The following is a 26,093-nucleotide window of genomic DNA, read 5'->3' as shown; positions in this document are numbered from 1 at the left end:
TCCGGTTTTTGGTCACTAGATGCCCCCATTGTGCTTTTTGACCTTATGTTTTCCCTTGATCCCCATTATTATTTGCACCTGTGCCTCGTTTCACCTGATTGTATTTAAACCCTTAGTTTCCCTCAGTTCTGTGCTCTGTGTTTGTATGTTAGCACTCAGCCCTAGTGTTCTGTGTGCTCTTGTCGATTCCGGTGGACGCTCTTGTGGAATTCTGTTTTTTGTTTTTGTTTATTTATTTGTGAGTATCTCTTGAGGCTTTTTTGTGCTTTACCTACCACCTTTTGGATTTGCCATTTTTGTATTGAAGGATTTTTTACTTTATTAAATACACCGTCTTAAGTACTGCTGTGTCTGCCTCATCTTCTGGGTTCTGCTGACTATTCGTGGCTCAGTTGGTTAAGTGACTGTTTCTCACTCCGGAGACCCAGGTTCGTAACCGGGTCCTGACAATGTAGAGGTCTGTATTTTCTTATCATAGGTACACTTCAACTGTGAGAGACGGAATCTAAAACAAAAATCCAGAAAATCACATTGTATGATTTTTAAGTAATTCATTTGCATTAACAGTTGCAACAGAGTTGTCATTGACTTGTTGGATATTGATTTCCCAGTGAGCAAACATTTTCTGTACTGACAGCATTCTAATATAATAATTATTTTTCTATCAGGTTATTGTTTGGTAGACCTCATTTTGTTATTCAAAATGTTGTCCGATTTTTGATTTGGGGAAACCTCAACAAACAAACAAGGAGAGAAGCTGAAAAGTCCAAAAACCATCCCAAATTAAACGTTAATGGGATTCTAACTCAAGACCGTAATTTTATATTCACCACTATTAAAAATGTCCTTATAGACTCTGTTAGGGAACTGTCTCAAGGATTTTCAAACAAGACCTCAACTCTCACTCCTATGGAAAATAGCAAATCAATATTCAGAATATCTGAAGTTTCAGCATCAGCAGTGGACGGTGTTATCAGCTTCTTCACAAACTCTAGAACAAAATATTTACAGTGCCTTCAGAAATTATTCACACCCCTCGAATTTTTCCAAATGTTATTGTGTTACAGCCAGAAATTTAAATGGATTAAATTGAGATTAGTCACTGGCCTACACACAATTCCCCATAATGTCCAAATGGAAATGGAAAAAAAATATTCACAAATTTATTTGAAAATGAACAACTGAAATGTCTTGAGTCAATAAGTATTCAACCCCTTTGTTATGACAAGCCTAAATAAGTTCAGGAGTGAAAATGTCCTTATTAAGTCACATAATAAGTTGCATGGACTCACTCTGTTTGTAATAATTGATTCTTACATGACTACCTCATCTCTGTACCCCGCACATACAATTATCTGTAAGGTCCCTCAGTCGAGCAGTGAATTTCAAACACAGATTCAACCACAGAGACCTGGGAGGTTTTCCAATGCCTCACAAAGAAGAGCACCTATTGGTACATGGATAGACAAAAAAAGGCATTGTTGAAACACCAGGCCAAATCTACACTGGAGTTGCTTACCAAGAACACAGTGAATATTCCTGAGTGGCCAAGATAAAGTTTTGACTTAAATCTGCTTGAAAATCTATAGCGAGACTAGAAACTGGTTGTCTAGCAATGATCAACAACCAATTTGACAGAGCTTGAAGAATTAAGAAAATAATATATTTGGCAAATATTGTACATTCCAGGTGTGCAAATTCTTAGAGACCTATCCAGAAAGACTCTGTAATCACTGCCAGATGGGATTCCAACATTTGTTGTGAATTCTTATGTAAATTAGATATTTCTCCATTTCATTTTCAATAAATTAGCAAAAATACCTATAAACATGTTTTCACTTTGTCATTATGGGTGTAATGTGTGTAGATAAGTGACAAAGGTTTTTTCCCCATTTTGAATATCAGGATGTAGCTTATTAGAAGATCCAGGATATGTTACTGCTGTTATCAAGCTCACTCAACAAAGCTAACTCTCAAGACGGTATGTCTAGTGTGTGTGTGTGGATATGTGTACTACTATTACTGCTCAGTGTAATCTGATGTAATTTGCTCTGCATGCACTGCATCTGTATTATGGTCAAGTTCACATTGTTCACACTGAATAGAAACACAAAATAAAACAATATTATGAAACATGTATGATGTAATTGAAACACTGCTAAACATGTAAGATTAATAAAAAACGACTAAACATGTCTTATGCTTGATAGTTTATTGGAGGATCACAATATGACAAGTCAACCATACAACCATACAATTATTTATCCACTAACTTGACCAACCAACTATCCTGTGTCAGGACATAAAGTACATGTTCATGGATAAACCATATATTCTTCAGAATGTTGATGAGTTCTTCTCAGTACCAAAGTACCAATTAACTGTATTACTGATGTTGTTTTTTGACAATCATTGATGTGTGGATGTTGGAATGATTCACTGAGGTAATGTTAGTGATGACTTCAGAGGATGATAGCTGATTCCATATGGAGACTGAAAGGGATCCTTGGCATCCCCATGCTGGTCGCTTCTCACCCAACAAGGTCCGTGGCTACTTTCCAAAGCTTGCCAAAAACTGTGGAATACAGTTTTAAATCATCTTTATGGAAAATACCTTTTTTAAAAGCTAAACATTTGAAAATGACTCCAAAATGTTCAAAACATATCACAATTATAGGTGACTACCTTTAAAACTTACTGTTGTAAGACCAGTATTTGACTACCATTTAAAACATATTTTCCCTCTACGAAACATGATGCTAATTAACAGTAGAGATGGAGTTAGCCATGTTACTCCCTCCACATTTCCTACCAGCCTCTGTTAACCTCCCGTTGACAATTTACTGTTGCTCAGACAGACACAGACAGACAGACAGACAGACAGACAGACAGACAGACAGAAAGACAGACAGACAGACAGACAGACAGACAGACAGACAGACAGACAGACAGATAGACAGATAGACAGATAGATAGATAGATAGATAGATGGCTCACATGCTGCTTCATCTTCAGAGGAGCTGGTCTTCAAATTAGCCAACTTTGCCAAAAAGGCAGCCTTTCCATTTTTTACATCATCCTCCTGCAGGAGAGCTGAGGAAGAAAGATTTTTCATTTTACTAGATTTTATCAGATTAAACCCGGGAAGTAAAGTAGTACACATTTACAAACAACACATACCATCCTCAGAGTTATCTTCATTAAGGGAGCTTGCGAACAGGACACCCACTAGAGCGAACAGCAGTAACATACTCTGGATCTTCATCCTTTACTAAAGCACATAGAGCACAACTTGTTAACACACACACACACACACACACACACACACACACACACACACACACACACACACACACACACACACACACACACACACACACACACACACACACACACACACACACACACACATCCACCTACACCTCTGCATCCATTCCTACCTGTCCACTTGTATACACCTGCCCACTCTTGCCACACCTGCCATACACCTTTGCAAAGAAGATTCTCAGTGAAAACAACATACCTCTTACAGTTGCACAATGCTGTCTGATTGATGGCTGTTTATCTGGATGATGTCTTCTGGACTTCAGTAGTAGTGTGGCATCTCTCTGCCCTCTGCAGCCCTGTTTTATACTCTTTCTGCAGCTACTGTACCTGCCCCACCCATCCACACCTCTCACAGCCGATTAACAAGCAAAATGACATTACTCCCATGGCTATAACCGCAATCATGCACAGCCTGAAGTTTATGACCTCCCTCCAGGCAAAACCTCTGTCAATACTATGGTTTCCTAGTTATTTCACCTGAATTTCAGACCTGGAGCTTGGATAGACTTGAATTTATAAATGGTGGTAGCACTTTATTTTAAGGTTGTATCCATAATCCATTCATAACACATTTAAGAAACCAGTCATTAAACCTTTTTATTTATTTTATTATAACTTTATTTAACCAGGTTAGTCTCGTTGAAATAAAAATCCCATATTCAAGAGAGACCTGGAACAAGACAGCAGCATCAAATCATATTGTATTTGTTACATAGGCCGAAAACAACAGGTGTAGGTAGACCTTACAGTGAAATGCTTACTTACGAGCCCTTAACCAACAATGTCGTTTTAAGAAAAATAAGTGTTAAGAAAGTATTTACAAAAAATAAATGGATGTAAAAAAAAATGACAAAAAACAAAAAGATGAAGACGAAAAATAGATAACTAACAAATAATTAAAGGAGCAACAATAAAAAAAACTGCTAGGGTGGCTGGAATCTTTGGAAATCTTTAGAGCCTTCCTCTGACACCGCCTGGTATAGATGTCCTGGATGGCAGGAAGCTTGGCTCCAGTGTACGCACTACCCCCTGTAGCAACTTGTGGTTGTAGGCCGAGCAGTTCCCATACCAGGCAGTGATGCAACCAATTGCAGTTGCCATACCAGGCAGTAATGCAACCAATCGCAGTTGCCATACCAGGAGATGCTGCAACCAATCAGGATGTTCTCGGTGGTGCAGCTGTAGAACTTTTTGAGGATCTGAGGACCTATGCCAAATCTTTTCATTCTCCTGAAGGGGAATAGGCAATGTTGTGCCCTCTTCACGACTGTCTTGTTGTGTTTGGACCATAGTTTGTTGGTGATGTGGACACCAAGGAACTTGAAGTGCTCAACCTGCTCCACTAAAGCCCTGTCGACGAGAATGTGGGCGTGCTCGGCCCTCCTTTCCCTGAAGTCCACAATCATCTCCTTTGTGTTGATCACGTTGAGGTAGATGTTGTTATCCTGGCACCACACTGCTAGGTCTGTGACCTGTCTCATCGTTGTCGGTGATCAGGCTTACCAATGTTGTGTCATCGGCAAATTTAATAATGGTCTTGGAGTCGTGCTTGGCCATGCAATCATGCGTGAACAGGGAGTACAAGAGAGAACATAGCACTCATCCCTAAGGGGCCCCCGTGTTGAGGTTCATCGTGGCAGATGTGTTGTTACCTACCCTTACCACCTGGGTCGGCCCGTCGGGAAGTCCTTGATCCAGTTTCATAGGGAGGTGTTTAGTCCCAGGGACGTTAGCTTAGGGATGAGCTTTGAGGGCACTATGGTGTTGAACGCTGCTGAGCTGTAGTCAATGAATAGCATTCTCACGTAGGTGTTCCTTTTGTCCAGATGGGAAAGGGCAGTGTGGAGTGCAATAGAGATTGCATCATCTGTGGATCTGTTGAAGCAGTATGCAAATTGATGTGGGTCTAAGGTTTCTGGGATAATGATGTTGATGTGAGCCATGACCTTCCTTTCAAATCACTTCGTGGCTACAGACGTGAGTGCTACGGGTCGGCAGTCATTTAGTCAGGTTACCTTGGTGTTCTTGGGCACAGTTATGGCTGTCTGCTTGAAACATGTTGGTATTACAGACTCGGTCATGGACAGGTTGAAAATGTCAGTGAAGACACTTGCCTGATAGTCAGCACACGCTCGGAGTACACGTCCTGGTAATCCACCTGTTTCAAGGTCTTACTCACATCGGCTATAAGAGAGCGTAATCACAGTCGTCCGGAGCATGCTCTCATGCATGCTTCAGTGTTGCTTGCCTCGAAGCGAGCATAGAAGTAATTTAGCTCATCTGGTAGGCTAAACCCGTCAGTTTCTGACAAACAGCCACATGACATGAACCAGACGAAGAAATATCAATATAAAAAGCTGCACGTCAGTAATGTACATGTACACAACACAAGTCAGATAAAAACTGAATGCAAAACGTCAAAAGACAGGCTCACTATGGTATCAAAATGCTTCAGGTAAAACAACATCCTTGCATCAATAAGTCAACGCCGACTAGTGACATCGATAACAACTAGAAACAACTAAATGTCTCAACAACTTGTTCATCTATTTGTGCTTTGAAATTATCTAGGGAGACCAGACCCTGGAGTTTTAGGTTGGCTTGGAGGGAATTCCAATACAAGGGGACTGATTAGTGAAAATACTTTGTTCCAAGCTCTGTACATTTGTTCAGGACTGTTAGCTTAAAACAAGATTGGTATCTGAGCTTGTAAGTGTTTTCATTTCGGGCTAATAGAGAACAGATACAATTACAGGTTTTCTAAAAATGGCTTTCTATATAAGAATGTACCAGTGTTATAGCCTGTGTGTTGCTAGCTCTGTCCACCCGACAGCAATGGAGACATCACATGATACAGTCAAGAGCCTTCAGTGTATTTATTGAGAATTGACCTGAAATAGTATTACTATAGTCCAACACTGATGGAATAGTACAATGAATCCTCTATTTTATGGTGGCAAAGGAAAAATGAAATTGTGCCCGTAGTGAAACCCAATACGCAGCTTGCTTTTACCAACAAGCTTCTCTACATGGGGTGTGAAGCTCAACTTCTCGTCCACCTGATCTCCCAAATAATTGAATGTTATTACTTGTTCCATGGAATGTCCATCCGAGGTAGTAATGACATGGTTTCAGAGTGTTTAGCTTTGGAAAATACTAGGCATTTGTTTTAGAGGAATCATCAACAAGCTTCAGATGGTACGGATCGTGTTGAATGATGTGTTGAATGATGTTAAAAGTTGTGAGCTTTTTCAAAAGCCAAACTGCTGCTACTCGAGTAGAGAATAGTGTAATCTACATAAAAATGTACATTAGCCTTCTCCATATGTCTTCCAATGCTGTTGATATATTTAGTGTATGAATAAGCTGGAAGTATAAGTATTAAGTGTTGTCCATTAGTTCACTCCAATTCAGGGAGGGGTGGTAGGGTAGGGGAAAAAAATAAAGGAACATGTATTAAAAAACAATATATATATATATATATACATATTAAATCTATGGGGGATTTGAAATGATGAAGACAATTACATTGATAGAAGCCACAATCTATTTGCAAAACTGAAGCTGATCCACCCCTTTAAAAAAGAAAGGAAAACAGCATGATCACTTTAATGGTTGTATTCCTTCTTGCAACTATCTATGCGGTCACCTTTTGCCCTTTGCTTGTGGACTTCAGTGCAGAACATATCAGCTGTCTGTGAACAAGCAAAAATAACTTTCATAGCCAACATAGATACTAGAAATAACGCGATTATAAACACATTGCAATCATGCAGTACAATGTACAGTAAGAAAGAAGTGCAGCAGTTAAACCAGCAGGCCCCGGGAGCAATACATTTATAAAACCAAAAGCTTGACTTGGAAGAGTTCCAGTGTTGGATTGCCACAGCCAGCTAGCTAACATAGCATCCCTCTCTTTTTGAGCCGGGAGTTTGAGTAGGCTCAAATACCTAGCTGCATTCTCTAGATAACTGATCATGAAAAAGTACAACTAAATATAGCTATCTCTCTCTCTTTCTCTAGCTTCTACTTCATTTTTAAAGAAATGAATTTGTTCAAAACTGTTCAACCACTGTGTTTCTCCCTCTTTGACTCAACCACTCACCACATTTTATGTACTGCAGTGCTAGCTAGCTGTGGCTTATGCTTTCAGTACTATAATGATTCTCTGATTCTTTGATTGGGTAGACAACATGTCAGTTCATGGCTGCAAGAGCTCTAATAGGTTGGAGGACGTCCCCTAGAAGTTATCATTACTGTGTAAGTCTATGGAAGGGGGTGAGAACCATGAGCCTCCTAGGTTTTGTATTATCAGAAAAGATTATTCATAGGATCTTTCATGTGACTGAGAGACTGCTTATCAACATGGCAATCACATGCTCTCTCGATTGTCAGTGGAACATATTATGGATCAATTTTGCGAATGTCTATTTCCTCAATTACTTTTGCAGAAACAGTGTATCAGCCATTTTTTGGGAAAGTTCTATTTTCACAGGAAACGAGAGGGAGCTTGGTTAGGAAATCTCAGTATCCCGGTTTCTGGCATTAATCCCTAGTGTGTATACAGTTATGTGTGCTGCCATGTTGTCTTGTATTTCAGCAGAAAATAGCAGAAATAATTATGTTTAACTTGCCAATATCCTGTAGAAAGAGGATCTGATGTATGATGCAAATTCAATACCTGGCCTAGAGCGTATTCTGGCATGGACAATCTGGTGTAACTGTAATGTAAAGCAACAGCGTGTTCTGTGACATGATATGCCAATATCTATCATTAGTTCTCAGGAAACTAAAAACCTGGTAAATTAATAAAGAAAGTGGTAAATACATTTGTTAATCTATCCAAGCAGCAAGCAAATTGAGATGAGTCTCTCGGGAAAATATTTAACGATGAATGTTATTTTGTTAAAAATGAGTAAAGTAGAGTGCAGTTAACCTCTCTTGGGTAGGGAGCAGTGTTTTCACGGATTAATTTATTCGTACGGATGAAAAGCATGCCCAAAGAAAACTGCCTGTTACTCAGGCCCAGAAGCTAGGATATGCATATAATTTGCATAGAAAACACTCTAAAGTTTCTAAAACTATTAAAAGTTTGGCTGTATTGTTTCCAAGTCTGTGTGTATAACAGAACTGATATGGCAGGCGAAACCCCGAGGACAAACCATCCCCCCCCAAAGAAATTCAGCCTACCACTGTTTTCAATGTCTGTCACTTTTATTATAAGGCAAAATCCTCCCAGATTGCAGTTCCTAGGGCTTCCACCAGATGTCAACAGTCTTTAGAAAGAGTTTCTTGTTGGTTTTTTGAAAAATGAGCCAGAAATTGTAGTTTTTCTAGGTGGCTTCCATTTTGGCTGTATTGTTTCCAAGTGAGTGGAAGAGAGTTCTTTGGTATTTTTCTCCGGAAAAGGCAATAACGATTCTATGTCTTAAATTGAATCATTTATTTACGTATTAGGGTAGCTAAGGTTTGATTATAAACATTGTTTGACTTGTTTGGAAACGATTATTAGTAACGTTTGGGATTAATTTTGTATGCATTTTGATGGAGGGAAACTGGGTGGATTATTGACTGAAGAGCGCAAGCTAAACTGAGTTTTTATGGATATAAAGGACATTATTGAACAAAAGGACCATTTGTGATGTATCTGGGACATTTTGGAGTGCCAACAGAAGAAGATCATCAAAGGTAAGGCATTTATTATATCACCATTTCTGACTTTCATGGCACACCTGCCTGGCTGAAATATGTTTTTCATGCTTTTGTATTCAGGGCGCTGTCCTCACATAATCGCATGGTGTGCTTTCGCAGTAAAGCCTTTTTGAAATCTGACGCTGCGGCTGGATTGACAAGAAGTGTAGCTTTATTTTAATATATTACACTTGTGATTTTATGAAAGTTAAATATTTATAATTCTGTAGTTTGAATTTTGCGCTCTGCAATTTCACCCGATGCTACCGTCCCACCTGGCCATAAGAAGTTAAACCCAATTTGGGGAAAAAAACTATTTTTAGTACACAAAATGTTTTCCCGCTTCACAAGAGCATCTCTCCCCCTCTTTTCTCTTTCTTTCCTCAGCAACAACGGAAAAAACCTGAGAAGCCCTCTGCACACCACCCATAGTCCATATTGATTGGTCCAAACTGAGCACGCACTCTTCACGTGAACAGAAACTGTCAAAACATATTTAAAGTAGCAGTAAATAATAAGGTAACCAACGTAGGCCCAACTGCTGTAGTAAAACATAGAGTTTATGAAAATAAACAAATCTGATTAAATGCATACAACATATACAAAATATACATCCACATATTATTATTAGTTAAACCATAATTCTAAATCATGTCAGGGTATGACACAGCATATAATGGGCTTTTGAAGCCCAGAACACTCTATGGCCACCAGCCTCTATTAATTACATTAAAGACCACATAACTATTATTGTAAATTGCTTTAGAAAATAATTATGTTTAACTTGCTGATATACAGTAGATGGAGGATCTGATGTATGATGCAAATTCAATACGTGGCCTAGAGAGTGTTCTTGGAAAGGACAACCTCGTGTAACTGTATTGTCATGCCAACAGCATGTTCTGTTCCAAGATACACAGATACCATTCATTAGTTCCCAGTAAACCAAAAACCTGTTAAATTAAAGAAAATGGTAAATAAATAAAGCAATTCACTTCACCACTGTCTTTATTTACCATGTTCCTAGGATATAATGGGCCTTTGAAGACTACAACACTCTATGACCACAACCTCACATCAAAGAACACAAGACTATAAGGTCTTTCACATAAGGCTGTTATGATCGAGATGGATTCTATCCACATCAGTATGCAAAACTACATTTCAAAATGTCATGCTCCAGGCTAGGCGTAATTGTCATTTCATTCATACCCGGTTGGATTACTGGGAACTCATAATATTGGTTTATCTTGGCAGAGAACACGCTCTAGGCCAGGTATAGAAATTGCATCATACTTCAGATCGACTCCCAACTGGAAATTGACAAAAAAGATACATATACAGTTGGTAGTGAAACTCTACACTCATTGCATAATGTTCACATTTTGTTTCCTTAAAATGTCATCTCAAAAGGGAATAAACCGATCTACACAACCAACTCCACAATTTTAAAGAAAAACTATAGAAACATTTTGTAAGTCTTCACACACCCAGAGTTAATGCTCGGTGAAAGCACCTTTGGTCGCCATTACAGCTGTGAATCATTTTTAATAATATTGTACCAACTTTGCATTTTATCCAGTGTTTTTGTCCAAATTGCTAGAGCTCAATACATATATGTGAGGGCCATTGATGGACAGCATTATTCAGGAATTAGGCTGGACCACTCAGGAACACGCAACACCTCTTGGAAAGCCATTCTGGTGTATTTGAGAAAATACATTTTTTATTATCCCGCTGAAAAAATACAACTATATCCCATCCCCCATGTTTGTTTCTGGGCATGCTGTTACTGAGGATTGAAGTAACTGTGTGTGTGTGAGGATAAAGCTGGGCGACAAGAAGCAAGTACAGGGAGTGAACATTTAATGAATAACGGACATGAAACAAAACACGTGGGAGCCCAACGAGCCAGTTGAGGCCTGGGAGCCCGACGAGCGGGCTGAGGCGTGGGAGCCTGACGAACCGGCGCTTGACTTGGGGTGGGAGCCTTTCGAGCCAACCGAGGAAAGGAAACCTCTCAAGTCAGCGAAGGCGTGGAAGCCAGACGAGCCAGCTGAGGCATCCCCGGTTCCTTCGACAGCTGCTCACGGACATGAAGTCACCAACCTCAACAAAAAACAAAACTCCCTGATGCTTCCAAAATTGGTGTCAGCATTCTGTGAGGACAGACGCTGGAAGACGGGAAGCAAGTACAGGGAATAACATTGAATGAATAACGGACATGAAACAAAACACAAACAGCGTCTGGACAAGGGAAACATAACCAAAATAATTAAGACACTGGGATGAAACTGAGGAATAGACAGATAAAGGGGACTCAATCAAAATGTGAAGGAGTCCAGGTGAGTCCAATGAAGCGCTGATGCTCGTAACGATGGTGACATGTGTGCGCAATGATGGGGAGCCTGGCGCCCTCGAGTGCCAGAGAGGGGGAGCAGAAGCGGGCGTGACAGTGGGAAAGATTCTTAAGGGTTTTTCTACGTAAAATATTATACACAATTATTGCATTGTCATCCCTGATGTTTTCCTGAGCTTTCAAATGTCTCTTAGACAGACTTAAAACAATTACAGCCAGATCATAGACATGGGTATAAGACAATGGGTAATGTTTTGTGGATGTTTTGTGGATATTACAATGCAGAGAGTAAGAAAAATAAATAATAGAAAATTATTATTATTATTATAATAGAAAACTAAGCATGTAATAATAAAAGTAATAATACATACACAATGACTATACACACGGAATACCAGTACAGCGTTGATGTGCAGGGGTACAAGGTAATTGAGGTAGATACTGTATGTACATGTAATGTAACTATGAATAAAGTCAATGCATATAGCCCAGGTAGCTATTTGGTTGAATGAGTTGGGTGTAGAGGCTATTCAGGGTCCAGTTGGTTCAAGACTTGGTGTATTGTTACTGCTTGTCATGTGGTAGCAGAGACAACAATCTGCAGAAATGTAACCACTCAAATTCATAGACAGAGCTATGGATGCAAGACCACCCATGATAGAAAAATTATAGTTTTAGCAATTTTTTCAGGCTCTGTAGTGTTTGTTTACATTTACTCTGCATGCAAATATTGGAGTAAAATAAGTTTATATTTTGGGCTTTGATGGGGTACAACAGTGGCATGAGGCATATACAACTTATATTGTTCAAGAATCAAAGGGTACATATCATTAATTAATAAGTCCAAACATGGATATAGGAACTGCTGATTTCTCCTTAAAATTTCTGCCCAGGAAATAGTGTCTTTTGGTGCTGTCACAAAGTCCAATTTCAACACAGTTGTCACTGACTAGTTGGATATTCATTTCCCACTGGGTAAACCTTTCCTGTACTTACAGCGTTCTTATAAATTCATTTTCTATCAAGTTTTTCTTTGGCGGACCTCATTTTGTTGTTCAAAATATTATTTTAGCCTTTAATGTTCCTGGACACTCCACATTCAGGAGTGGCAGGTTAAAGGAAGAGGGGTGGATTGCTTATGTACATGGAAGATAACATTAAATCCAATCTTATCGAATGAAAACGTGCCAATGACCTTGAATGTATGGGTTGAATGTCTTCCCCTCCCTTCATATGTTTCTCACTATTATCGGCTTATATCGACCAACTAACATCTGATGCCTTGTTAATTGACCATCTAAATTACGTTGTTAAATAATGTGATCATAAGAAGGAGATCATCCTCATGGTCGATTTCAATATAAACTGTGAAAATAAAACTCATAGAAGAACCAACCAGAGTAACACATACATCCCAGACTCAAATGTGGATGGTGTTTATTAACAGACCTGAACGAATAAATAAGTCCTTTAAATAGTAACTTGCAAATCTGACCAAAAATCTACATTAGTGTTTAGAAAACTCACTAGAAAGAGATGTAATAACCATATCAATGTACAACCGTAACATCAAATAATCCCTCAAAGTGAGTAGAGTAACTATGATGCAGCTATAAATCAAATGAACTGGTCTGATCTGTTATGCAATGAAGACCCAGACATAACATTCCGTCAGCTTTTGACAACGTGGATACTTGTGTTACTAGGAAATTCCAACGTAAGCCAAGATGTAAAAACCTCTCTACCATGGCTCAACAAGGACCTCTGGTGGCAGACTAGAGAAATGGGATCTTTCCTTGGAAAAAGCACTGAAGTCTGTTCAGAATGATGACAGACATATATTTACAGCACTGAGAAACAAGGTGGTAAGTAGTATAAAAAAGGTAAAAGCAGAGTTCTTCCTCAGAGTGATCAATGAAGCTAAAGGAAATGGCAAAGTGATTTGGGAAAACATCAACAAACTAAAGAGTAGAGGAGCTGAGAAATCAAAAAAGAAAACCCCGAATTACAAGTTAATGGGATTCTATCTCAAGACTGTGATTTGTTATCCACCACTTTTAACAATTTCATTGTAGACTTTGTTAGGGACCTGGCTCAAAGATTTTCAAAAAAGACCACTGCCCTCACCAAATTCAAGTCAAATTCAAATTTAATTTTATTTGTCCCATTACAGCACTGCCTTACCAATATTCAGAATTCCAGAAGTGTCAGCAACAGCAGTGGACAGTATTATTAGCTCCCTCAGGAACTCGAGAACAAAATATGTAAAGTGTCTTCAGAAAGAATACAAACACCTTGACTTTTTCAAAAATGTGTTATGTTGCAGCCTGTTTAAAAAAAAGATTACATTTTGTGTCAGACACAATACCTCATAATGCCAAAGTGGAATTATGTTTTCAGAATTTTTACAAATTGATAATTGATAAATCAGTTCAGGAGTGAAAATGTGCTTAATAAGTCACAATAAGTTGCATGGAGTGTCTGAGTTACAGTTTTGACTTAAACCGGCTTGAAAATCTATGGCAAGACTTGGCAAGGTCACAAGACCACGAGCATCAATCTCCAAGGAGTACTTTTACAGTACTTTTACTTTTTTTGCCTTCATTTTCAATACATTGAATACTTGATGCACGTGGTATATGAATATATCTTAGTGGTCACATTTGTGACCAATAGGAAAATACAGTGGCTCAAACCTATTATATACACTGAGTGCACAAAATATTAGAAACATATGCTCTTTCCATGACATAGACTTACTAGGTAAATCCAGGTGAAGCTATGATCCCTTATTGATGTCACCTGTTAATTCCACTTCAATCAGTGAAGATGAAGGGGAGGAGACTGGTTAAAGAATATTTTTTAAGCTTTGAGACAATTGAGACATGGATTGTGTATGTGTGCCATTTAGAGGGTGAATGGGCAAAACAAAATATTTAAGTGCCTTTGAACGGGTTATGGTAGTATGTTCAAGGCTCATCGGTTTGAGTGTGCCTTAAAATGCAACACTGCAGTTTTCCGTGTCTATCAGGAATGGTCCACTATCCAAAGGACATCCAGTCAAGGCCTCAGCGCAATCCACCCGGCGTCCAGCGGGAGGCCCCGAACTGCCCGTGTACATTTACTCAAAGCTGGTGGCTTGTCATTGATAATAGACAACAATTATTTTTCCCACACTCACTTTAACAAATTCAAAATGACAATGCTTGTCTTTCATAATTTGATCAGTTATACTTGAATGTGTATTGTCAGTGTTTGTTGCTGGCATGTCCATGCCTACGTTTGCTAATCCTACCAATGACAAAATCATTAAAGTAATTGTCAATATCAGTGGGTTTTGTGATGAATGAGTCATCTGGTTCAAAGAATGATGGCGCTGAGTTTGCATTTTAGACCCACATTTTTATTTAAGGTGCTGCAAAGCATTTTTACTAGCATTCTTTATATCATTTATCTTTGTTCGTAGTATAGTTTATTCGTCTTTTAAGTCAGTTTAATCACATGATTTCTCAATTCATAGTACGTTTTCCATTCGGTTGTGCAGCCAGACTTATTTGCCATTACTTTTACCTCATCCCTCTCAACCATAAAATGTTTCAAATCCACTGGGATTGAACCATTTTTACAGTTGTTTTCTTAATGAGTGCATGCTTATTGGTAACAGGAATAAGCAATTTCATGGCTACTACAGTATATTGTGATCACTACATCTGATGGATTTAGATACTGCTTTAAAGCACATTTCTGCAGCATTAGTAAAGATGTGATATATACATGTTGATGATTTAATTCCTGTGCTGTTTGTAACTACCCTGGTAGGTTTACTGACAACCTGCACCAGTTTGCAAGCACTAGTTACAGTTTGAAGGTTTTTCTTGACTGGGCAGCTTAAAAGCCAGTCAATATTTAAATCACCCAGAAAATATACCTCTGTTGATATAACATACATTAAGAAGCATTTCATAGATACTGACTGTTAGCACTTGGTGGTTTATCGCAACTTCCCACCAGAATGGGCTTTAGGGTGAAGCAGATGAACTTGTAGCCATATTACTTCAACAGTATTTAACATGAGATCCTCTCTAAGCTTTACAGGAATGTGGTTCTGAATATAATCAGCAACACCTCCACCATTGGCATTTCTGTCTTTTCTGTAAATGTTTTAACCGTGTTTTGTTACCACTGTCAAAGGTATTATCTAAGTGAGTTTCAGAGACAGTCAGAATATGAATGCCATCTGTTTCTAGCACGTTATTCGTTTCATGAACCTTGTTTCTTTGGCTAAGTAATGTTAATGTGGGAAGCATTGGATTCAACATAGGCCTCTGACGAATTAAGGTGTTCCTAATGTTTTGTACACTCTGTATATTTAATCATAACAGATTGTTTATTTGCTCAGTAGATTGAGTTGGGTTATGGATATACTTGATCAAGGTGATCTTACAGATGATTTTACCATAATCCATTAGACTTTACATTTAAAAAAAATAAATACATATTTTGTTATTTCAGGGAGAATTGGCAATGTAAACACCCATAAACTGAATACTGTTATAACTTAACACATATTTAAAGTCAATAGGTTTGTTTAGTGTTTCTTGCACAATGGTAGATCTGGTTTATGTGAGTTTTGGGACATAGCCACATGTATTTGGGCTGAGATTTGCAGCCGTAGCTCTGGTTTATGTATTAGTATTTAGACTCAAGCAAAGGTGTAGACCTGGTTTTGTAAGAGTACTGGAGCTGAGTTAGAGGGGTAGATCTGGTTTACAGTTTATGAGTATTCAGATTTCGTCACATTTAGACCTGGCTTAGTTGACTAAATGGGTTCAAGCACAGATGCAGACTTTGTCTGAATTGATTTATTGGAGCTGAAATACAGGTGTAAACCTGGTTTGTCTGAGTATGCCCATAGATTTACCTGGTTTATATGAGTAATGGGGCGTAGAGATAGACAAGGCTCATACATGTAATTGGTCTGGATGGACATCTATTGCTCATTCAAATCTTTTCTGGCAACAAGTTCGTGGTAGGAAAAAAGTGGGCTAGGGTACGTGTTATAGAATTCTATTATGAGTTTATCTTTGAAATGATTTGCGTATACTGGCCAGAGGTCACAGGATTAAGTTATGCAAACAGCAAGGTTGAGATGTGCAGCGAATAGCTGGATATACTTTAGGTGCCTGTTGGTGAATTGGGGAACACAGGCCTAAGGAAAGTGGGTAACAGGACTGAGATAGGCAAGTAAACAAGGATGAGGTGTATTGGCATGTGATTGTCTTCAAACATTGAAAAACATCCAATGTTGTTTTAAAGGACATTACACTTTAACCCGGTATTTCCCACCAAAATCCGGAAGTGTTACAAAGCATATAAATAGGCCTATGTCTGGATTTGATTACAGCTTTGATTGAAAATTCAAGATGGATGCTCCCGGAGCCTGATGAGCCATACATTAAATGCATTTCATGAGCCAAATCCCCAAAAAACGCTAATGATTGTGTGTCCAAAACATATGTTACAGGCTATTGCACATTATGCATGACAGAAAAACATAAAAGCCCATAGATGTAGCTATCTATATTCTCTCTTGGGTAAATAAATGAAACTAGCGCCAGTAGGCTAATCTTTTTGAGTGTGAACTGTATTACTGTACTGTATTGTACTATACTGTATTATATGGACTGGAATTACGCATCTTATTCAAACCATGATAAAGCAGGGAGAGAACGTGATTCTGGTGCTGTACCTGCGGCATACAAAGTTACAAGTATAGGCTAGCGAATTTAATTTTAATTATGAAGTATAATAAGGCCTATTTGTATAATTACCAGGCTGACGCATATATACCTTTCAAAATATTTCCCATAATGTTATTAGCCTACCTTCTCTTCCTCTCTGTTGTTGCTTCATTCCTTCCTCGCTTTCAACAGTTAAATGAAATACATTTTGTTATCCTTATCTTCATCATTCTAATGACATCCTTGAATAATATAGGAATAGAATTAGATGCAGAAGGCTTTCATGTCTCTTCACGAGGACTGAATGGTTCTGGGCCTGAATAAATAACTGCTATAGCCTACTGCCATTGCGCGTTCACTCTTCTTTCAAACTATCCTTGAGTTCTATTGGCTGCTGTTTTAACATCCAGCAAACAGGAGCTTGCATCCCTCTTCGAATAGTCTATTGGTATGAAAAATGCCAAACAAATATTGTCGATCAAGTTATTCCAGTCTAGGTTTACCTGCATGGGACTCTAAGAGCTAAGGAGAGGTTTTAAGGAGAGAGGCCAGCGGAGCACAGATGCGTAGGTATTGCGCAAGAGACAGAGGCTATAAGTTAGAAGTCTATTATGCATAACCCATCATTAATTTGATAAATATAAGGCTAATACTACATTGAATGTTTTACCTGAAAGGGGTAGGGCATCGATATAGAGCTATATATGACAGGATTATCTATTTTGGATGCAATTTGAATGGAGTTGATGGCGAGAGAGAAAGATTGCCAGAGTGCTTGCATGTGAACTGATTGAAAACAATGGTATTCAAGTGATAGGCTGTTTTAAAACTCTGCAGCTGCAATAAAAAATATTTAAAAAAACGTTATAATAAAAAAAAATGGGACCCCCGAAAGCCAGATAGAGATGGGTAAATTAGACACACATTCAGTCTTTATATTACTGTAGCTTAGACTACGCTGCAGCAAATGCAGGCCTACCTGTCATAAGAAAAAAGTTATGATGAAATGATAGGTCTACATGCCTTGTGAACTGCACTCCATACTGAGATGGGCTGTCTGTCCCTTGTCGGAGCATTGATGATTCATCATGCAGAGAGAAGCCAGATTTAGACATTGCATAGAGAAGCCAGATTTAGACATTACATAGAGAAGCCAGATTTAGACATTGCATAGAGAAGCCAGATTTAGACATTGCATAGAGAAGCCAGATTTAGACATTGCATAGAGAAGCCAGAGTTAGACATTACATAGAGAAGCCAGATTTAGACATTACATAGAGAAGCCAGATTTAGACATTACATAGAGAAGCCAGATTTAGACATTACATAGAGAAGCCAGATTTAGACATTGCATAGAGAAGCCAGAGTTAGACACATTGCATACAATTTAACAGTTCCTTTTCACGCCATGTTTAAATCAAATCAAATGTTATTTGCCACATGCGCCAAATACAACAGGTAGACCTTACAGTGAAATTCTTACTTACAAGCCCTTAACCAACAATGCAGTTTAAAAAAAAATGTGTTAAGTAAAAAACAGATAAGTAACATTTTTTAAATAAAAGCTAAAGGTAATTAAAGAGCAGCAGAAAAATAACAATAGCGAGGCTATATACAGGGGTTTAGTCGAGGTAATTGAGGTAATATGAATATGTAGGTAGAGTTAAATTGACTATGCATAGATAATCAACAGAGAGTAGAAGCAGCATAGACTTGGCTCTCCGGTATCGATTGTCGTGTGGTAGCAGAGAGAACAGTCTATGACTTGGGTGACTGCACTTTGTGAACATTTTTAGGGCCTTCCTCTGACACTGCCTGTTATAGAGGTCCTGGATGGCAGGAAGCTTGGCCCCAGTAGTGTACTGGGCCCTCAGCACTACTCTCTGTATTACCTTGCGGTCGGAGTTGCCAAACCAGGCAGTGATACAGCCAGTCAGGATGCTCTCAATGGTGCAGCTGTAGAACTTTTAGAGGATCTGAGGACCCATGCCAAATATTTTCAGTCTCCTGTGGGGGAATAGGCTTTGTGGTGCCCTCTTCATGACTCTCTTGGTGTGTTTGGACCATGATAGTTTGTTGGTGATGTGGACACCAAGAAACTTGAAGGTCTCAACCTGCTCCAACAGACAGTCATGAAGAGGGCACGACAAAGCCTATTCCCCTAAAACCTTGAGACTTCCTTTGTTTTGTGCACCAGCTGTTGTTTACAAATATACATTTACTACCACCCCCTGGTCTTACCAAAGGTGCCTGTTCTATCCTGCCAAAAAAGCGATAAACCCGCCAGCTGTATGTTATTCATGTCTTCGTTCAGCCATGACTTGGTGAAACATAAGATATTACAGTTTTTAATGTTCCGTTGGTAGGATATACAGTGGGGCAAAAAAGTATTTCGTCAGCCACCTATTGTGCAAGTTCTCCCACTTAAAAAGATGAGAGAGGCCTGTAATGTTCATCACAGGTAAACTTCAACTATGACAGATAAAATGAGAAAATAATTCCAGAAAATCACATTGTAGGATTTTTTTATGAATTTATTTGCAAATTATGGTGGAAAATAAGTATTAAAGAAAGAAAAAAAGAAAAAAATCTTCCAGTACGGGGTGAGTAATCGCTAGAAGCTCTTGACTTGTGAAGCTCTTTTCTGGCATAAGAGACAGTTGGCAGAAACAAAATAAGCTACAAATAACACACAAAAAAGCCACAATTGGTTAGGGGACCGTAAACAGAAGCCATCTCCTCCAGTGCCATTACACCTGTTGCTCAGGTAAAAAATGTATTATTATTTACCGGGTTCTCGCAGTTATTTATCCCGGGAAAAGGGAGTGGTTTTGGGACGTAAATCTCAGTACCGCCATTCAACCCTATATCAGACATTTTCAGACCTCTAAAGTAGTCTCATGACCCAATGAAACCATGTCCCAGTGTTTCAATTACATCATAATATAGTTTATTCTGTGTTTTATTCAGTGTTACAATGTCAACATGACCAAAATACTGCTTTTTCACCTACATTTGTTATGTCCTGATTTTTCTTTATAATGAGACGGCCATGAAGAATAGACTATAAATTCTTAGATCCACAGAAAGTTGCAGAGCTGTAGAATACAGTGGACTGGTCCATATGTGTGTGAAACTTACTGAATTGGCACATCACAGGCTCAAATACATCATAAAAGCATGATGTTGTCTATAAAAATGTTGAGGATCAAATGAGTAATGCATTACAATTGTAAATTTATATCCTTTCCAAGTATAGTTCCAAATAGACAGTACATTAATGACTACTTATACTGTTGTGATGATTCATGATAAAATAAAATCACCAAAATTGAATTATGGTGGAGACAAAAACAGTGGCACCACATACAGAATTCTGTCTAGGCCCTTTACTTTCATAAGCAATGAAAATTGAGAATGGACAGTGTTGTCATTTTGTGGTGTAGTAATGTTACCATCCACTGGAGGGCAAATGATGAAACTAGATTGTTAGATACACACACTGATGTGAGTTTAAACGGGTGTAAACTTCTTAACCGTTTCCTTTCCATGTGTAGTGATGCGTTTAAGACCTCAAAAGTAAACTTTAGTTCCTTAAGTATTCATACCCCTTGACTTTTTCCACATTTTGCTAGGTTACAGTCTTATTATAACATTGATTAAATTGTTTTTATTCCTCATCAATCTACACACAATACCCCATATTGACAGAGCAAAAACAGGTTTTTAAAAATGTTTCAAATGTTAAAAAAATAGTAATATCACATTTACATAAGTATAAATGTGAGTAAAGGGTCTTATTACATCAGACCCTTTACTCAGTACTTTGTTGAAGCACCTTTGGTAGAGATTACACCCTTGAGGCTTCTTGGTTTCTCCCATTCTTCTCTGCAGACCCTCTCAGTCAGGTTGGATGGGGAGTGTGGCTGCACAGCTATTTTCAGGTCTCTCCAGCGATGTTCGGTCAGGTTCAAGTCCGGGCGCTGTACTTTGCTCCGTTCACCTTTCATCCTTCCCTCGATCCTGACTATTCTCCCAGCCCGCTGAAAAACATCCCCGCAGCATGATGCTGCCAACATAGGGATGGTGCCAGGTTTTCTCCAGATGTGACGCTTGGCATTCAAGCCAAAGAGTTCAATCTTGGCTTCTGTCTGACCACTCTACCATAAAGGCCTGGAAGGTTCTCCCATCTCCACAAAGGAACTCTGGGGTTCTGTCAGAGTGACCATCGGGTTCTTGGTCACCTCCCTGACCAAGGCCCTTCTCCCCTGATTGCTCAGTTTGGCCAGGCAGCCAGCTCTAGGAAGTATTGGTGGTTCCAAACTTCTTCCATTTTAGAATGACGGAAGCCACTGTGTTCTTGGGTAACTTCAATGCTGCAGACGTTTTGCTAACCTTGTGCCTCAACACAATCCTGTCTCGGAGTTCTACAGACAATTCCATTGACCTTATGGCTTGGTTTGTGCTCTGACATGTACTGTCAACTGTGGGACCTTATATAGACAGGTGTGTGCCTTTCCAAATCACGTCCAGTCAATTGAATTTACCATAGGTGGACTCCAATCAAGTTGTAGAAACATCTCAAGGATGAACAGTGGAAACAGGATTCACCAGAGCTCAATTTCAAGTCTCATAGCAAAGGGTCTGAATACTTATGTAAATAAGGTATTTCAGTTTCTATTTGTAATACATTTGCTAACATTTTTAAAGCCTGTTTTCATATTGTGTGTAGATTGATAAGGAAAAAAAGTAATTTAATCAATTTTAAAATAAGGCTATAACGTAACAAAATGTGGAAAAACTCAAGGGGTCTGAATACTTGAATGCACTGTAGCTACAGTACTTTTGTGAAGTGAAACATCAGGGTGATTGTCTGTGGAGTATGGAAGTGGAACTGAGACTAGTGTGATGGCAGGGTTATATATTTCACAATCACAGTGCTCTGCTGGAGGGAGAAGTCTCCATGACCAACTCCTCTGACTGTTATTTTGTTTTTTGATTAAGTTGATTAATTTGATAATATGTTAGCAATGATTTATAATTGATTTTGAGGTCAATGTCAAAATAAGTACAAATAGCTGGGGAATTCCAATGTTATGAACATTACATTTGCATGCAAAATCACAACTTTAATGTCTCAGAATGGAGAAACAAAATATAAAATTAAACTTTTGCTCTGTGTGTCTATAGTAGTCCTTTGGGGGATTGTACACCCAAAAAGGCAGACTTTTAAATATTGGCATGTTAAAGAAATGAAGCAAATGAGAGACATTATGGACATTACATGAAATGGACAAGCTTTTTTTGGGAGACAAAACATATTAGCAAAAGTCTGAGTTTATAAGTCTTAAGGCCGCAGTTACACGACGACAGTGTTGCAGTACTCAAGTCCCGGAATATGACTCAACTTTCATGACTTGTGACTCGACTTGGACTCGACTATTGTTGACTTGGATTTGGACTCGCCTTCTCGATCATTGGTGACTTGGACTTGCCTTCTCGTGACTTGCATTTGCACTTGCACTGGATCGGCTAATCTGATAAGCAGAGAGGCGAGGGTTCTGTTCTCTCGCTGCTGGAAGGACATGCACAGCCTATGTCAGCTGGTGAGCTGCAGAGGCTCAAGCGATGATTATGGGGCTTCGCTCAGGCTCTTACTCCGATCATAGGCTACACATCGCCCAAGCGACTTTCCTGCTCCCCTGTAACCACCAGTCACAAGCTAAATATTTAATTGCAAACAATCGTATTTAGTTTAATAGTAAAACAACAGTCAAACTCTCTTTCCCCTTGAGTAGGTCTATAGAAGAATAGGCCTATAGAAAAATAGTCTGTCTTTGAATTTGTGACAGGGGACCTGAGACTCGACTCAGACTCGAGGTTAAGTGACTCGACTAAAACAATTTAGTTGCAGGTTGCAAGTGACATCATCTCAAGCAACTTTGCTGTTACACGAAGCATCTCAAACATGTTTAAATTTGTATGCAACAGCCAATCAAATTGAAGCTGCTTCTGTCATATTGTTTGAGACTTCCAAACTCACTCCATGTCATCTTCTGCATTACATTGTGATTTCACAAATTAGTTGTTTATCCAACTGTTTCGTTATTGTATAAGGATGATTTAGAGAAAATGCTGGCTGTACATTTTATCTAGCAAGACACAATTTCATTGCCAGCCCCTTTTGATCAATCCAGCTAACAACGAGCTAACCAAGCTAGCAAAGAAAAATGCCAGCTAGTGTATGTTGAACAATTTCAGTTGAAACTGGTCAGAGAGAGGTCTGGGTTCAGATAAAAATATATATATATTTATTGACTTCCAAATCATGTAGATAAACCTTTACTAGCCCTGACGCCAGTATTTATTTATACAGCTCCCGTTTGAGTAATGTCTCTGCTGTCCACCTTGATCATGGATTCCGCAGCACTGACAGCTGTGTTGTCGAGTTCCAAACCTTCGATTCGATCAGGTGCAAAAGCATTTGTTTTGATTGGCTGTTGCTTGCAACCAGTTGCACAAAGTTGAAAGGTTTCAACTGGGTGCATCCATGTTGCAGATCAGGGGTGGAGGCACAGGTGGGCCAGGGTGGGTGCAGTACTTTAGAAAAAGTACTTTTGTTTTGAGTCAGTACGGAGCTCTCAGCTCTCCTAGTGTTAAATTACATTTGTGGCCGTCTAGCCTAATATCTCCTGGTCGCTGAGCCAGTGAGAGGTTGCAAAGCCTATTGTGATTATTACTGTTAAATCTGGGCATTAAGTTGTTGTGTCATAGTCTATTAATTATAGGCCTATGGTTTAATATGTGTAGGTCGATGTGAGTCGTTATATGCAGGAGACATTGATTTATATAGGCCGAGAAGACTATTTGGTCTGTAATACGAAATCACTTCAGATAGTTTATTGTGTGCAATCGATTACAGTAGGGTATGGGGTAGACTTTTATGATAATTTAATGATGATTTGAGTGCCCAAAAACTGTTTTCCACTTACATAAATGGGCAGTTGTGAAGAATAAACATACATTTTTAGGAGTGGTTTCCAGACAGAGTTTAATTTAAGTCAGGACTTGGCTAATTCTTCTTAAATTAATCCAGATTTTAAGAAAAAAATGCTTTCTGAGATGTTGCTTAACTTCAGCTTAAGTAGTTCTAGACTGTGGAGTAACAGACTAAGGTACATAAAGACTAACCAGTTAATCTTTGTGAAGCCTAATTAGATTAATGACATGCACTTTGTGCTGACCAGAGAATATTTCGAAAATCAGGGATGGGACACACATACAGTGCCTTGCGAAAGTATTCAGCCCCCTTGAACTTTGCGACCTTTTGCCACATTTCAGGCTTCAAACATAAAGATATAAAACTGTTTTTTTTTGTGAAGAATCAACAACAAGTGGGACACAATCATGAAGTGGAACGACATTTATTGGATATTTCAACCTTTTTTAACAAATAAAACACTGAAAAATTGGGCTTGCAAAATTATTCAGCCCCCTTAAGTTAATACTTTGTAGCGCCACCTTTTTCTGCGATTACAGCTGTAAGTCGCTTGGGTATGTCTCTATCAGTTTTGCACATCGAGAGACTGAAATGTTTTCCCATTCCTCCTTGCAAAACAGCTCGAGCTCAGTGAGGTTGGATGGAGAGCATTTGTGAAAAGCAGTTTTCAGTTCTTTCCACAGATTCTCGATTGGATTCATGTCTGGACTTTGACTTGGCCATTCTAACACCTGGATATGTTTATTTTTGAACCATTCCATTGTAGATTTTGCTTTATGTTTTGGATCATTGTCTTGTTGGAAGACAAATCTCCGTACCAGTCTCAGGTCTTTTGCAGACTCCATCAGGTTTTCTTCCAGAATGGTCCTGTATTTGGCTCCATCCATCTTCCCATCAATTTTAACCATCTTCCCTGTCCCTGCTGAAGAAAAGCAGGCCCAAACCATGATGCTGCCACCACCATGTTTGACAGTGGGGATGGTGTGTTCAGGGTGATGAGTTGTGTTGCTTTTACGCCAAACATAACGTTTTGCATTGTTGCCAAAAAGTTCAATTTTGGTTTCATCTGACCAGAGCACCTTCTTCCACATGTTTGGTGTGTCTCCCAGGTGGCTTGTGGCAAACATTAAACGACACTTTTTATGGATATCTTTAAGAAATGGCTTTCTTCTTGCCACTCTTTCATAAAGGCCAGATTTGTTCAATATACGACTGATTGTTGTCCTATGGACAGAGTCTCCCACCTCAGCTGTAGATCTCTGCAGTTCATCCAGAGTGATCATGGGCCTCTTGGCTGCATCTCTGATCAGTCTTCTCCTTGTATGAGCTGAAAGTTTAGAGGGACGGCCAGGTCTTGGTAGATTTGCAGTGGTCTGATACTCCTTCCATTTCAATATTATCGCTTGCACAGTGCTCCTTGGGATGTTTAAAGCTTGGGAAATCGTTTTGTATCCAAATCCGGCTTTAAACTTCTTCACAACAGTATCTCGGACCTGCCTGGTGTGTTCCTTGTTCTTCATGATGCTCTCTGCGCTTTTAACGGACCTCTGAGACTATCACAGTGCAGGTGCATTTATACGGAGACTTGATTACACACAGGTGGATTGTATTTATCATCATTAGTCATTTAGGTTAACATAGGATCATTCAGAGATCCTCACTGAACTTCTGGAGAGAGTTTGCTGCACTGAAAGTAAAGGGGCTGAATAATTTTGCACGCCCAATTTTTCAGTTTTTGATTTCTTAAAATTTTTTGAAATATCAAATAAATGTTGTTCCACTTCATGATTGTGTCCCACTTGTTGTTGATTCGTCACAAATACAGTTTTATATCTTTATGTTTGAAGCCTGAAATGTGGCAAAAGGCCGCAAAGTTCAAGGGGGCCGAATACTTTCGCAAGGCACTGTACATAAGCGTTTTGTGGAATTGGAGCAGGTCACCTAAACCAAACAATGGACAGAGGTAAAAGAAAAA

General features: G+C 38.9%; 1 long non-coding RNA gene across 1 annotated transcript; it reads right to left on the bottom strand.

The window, feature by feature from the left end:
• Positions 1–2,206: 2,206 nt before the first annotated feature.
• On the bottom strand, positions 2,207–3,595 carry LOC135526623 (uncharacterized). The gene is made up of 4 exons (XR_010453330.1): positions 3,524–3,595; positions 3,181–3,271; positions 2,998–3,093; positions 2,207–2,575 (listed from the first exon to the last, which is right to left on the bottom strand). It is a non-coding gene; the product is annotated as an uncharacterized LOC135526623 (long non-coding RNA).
• Between the last annotated feature and the right edge of the window lie 22,498 nt (positions 3,596–26,093).

The sequence above is a fragment of the Oncorhynchus masou genome, chromosome 5, assembly GCF_036934945.1.
Source record: "Oncorhynchus masou masou isolate Uvic2021 chromosome 5, UVic_Omas_1.1, whole genome shotgun sequence".
Classification (NCBI taxonomy): Eukaryota; Metazoa; Chordata; class Actinopteri; order Salmoniformes; family Salmonidae; genus Oncorhynchus; species Oncorhynchus masou.
This window is presented reverse-complemented; position numbering and strand designations above follow the sequence as displayed.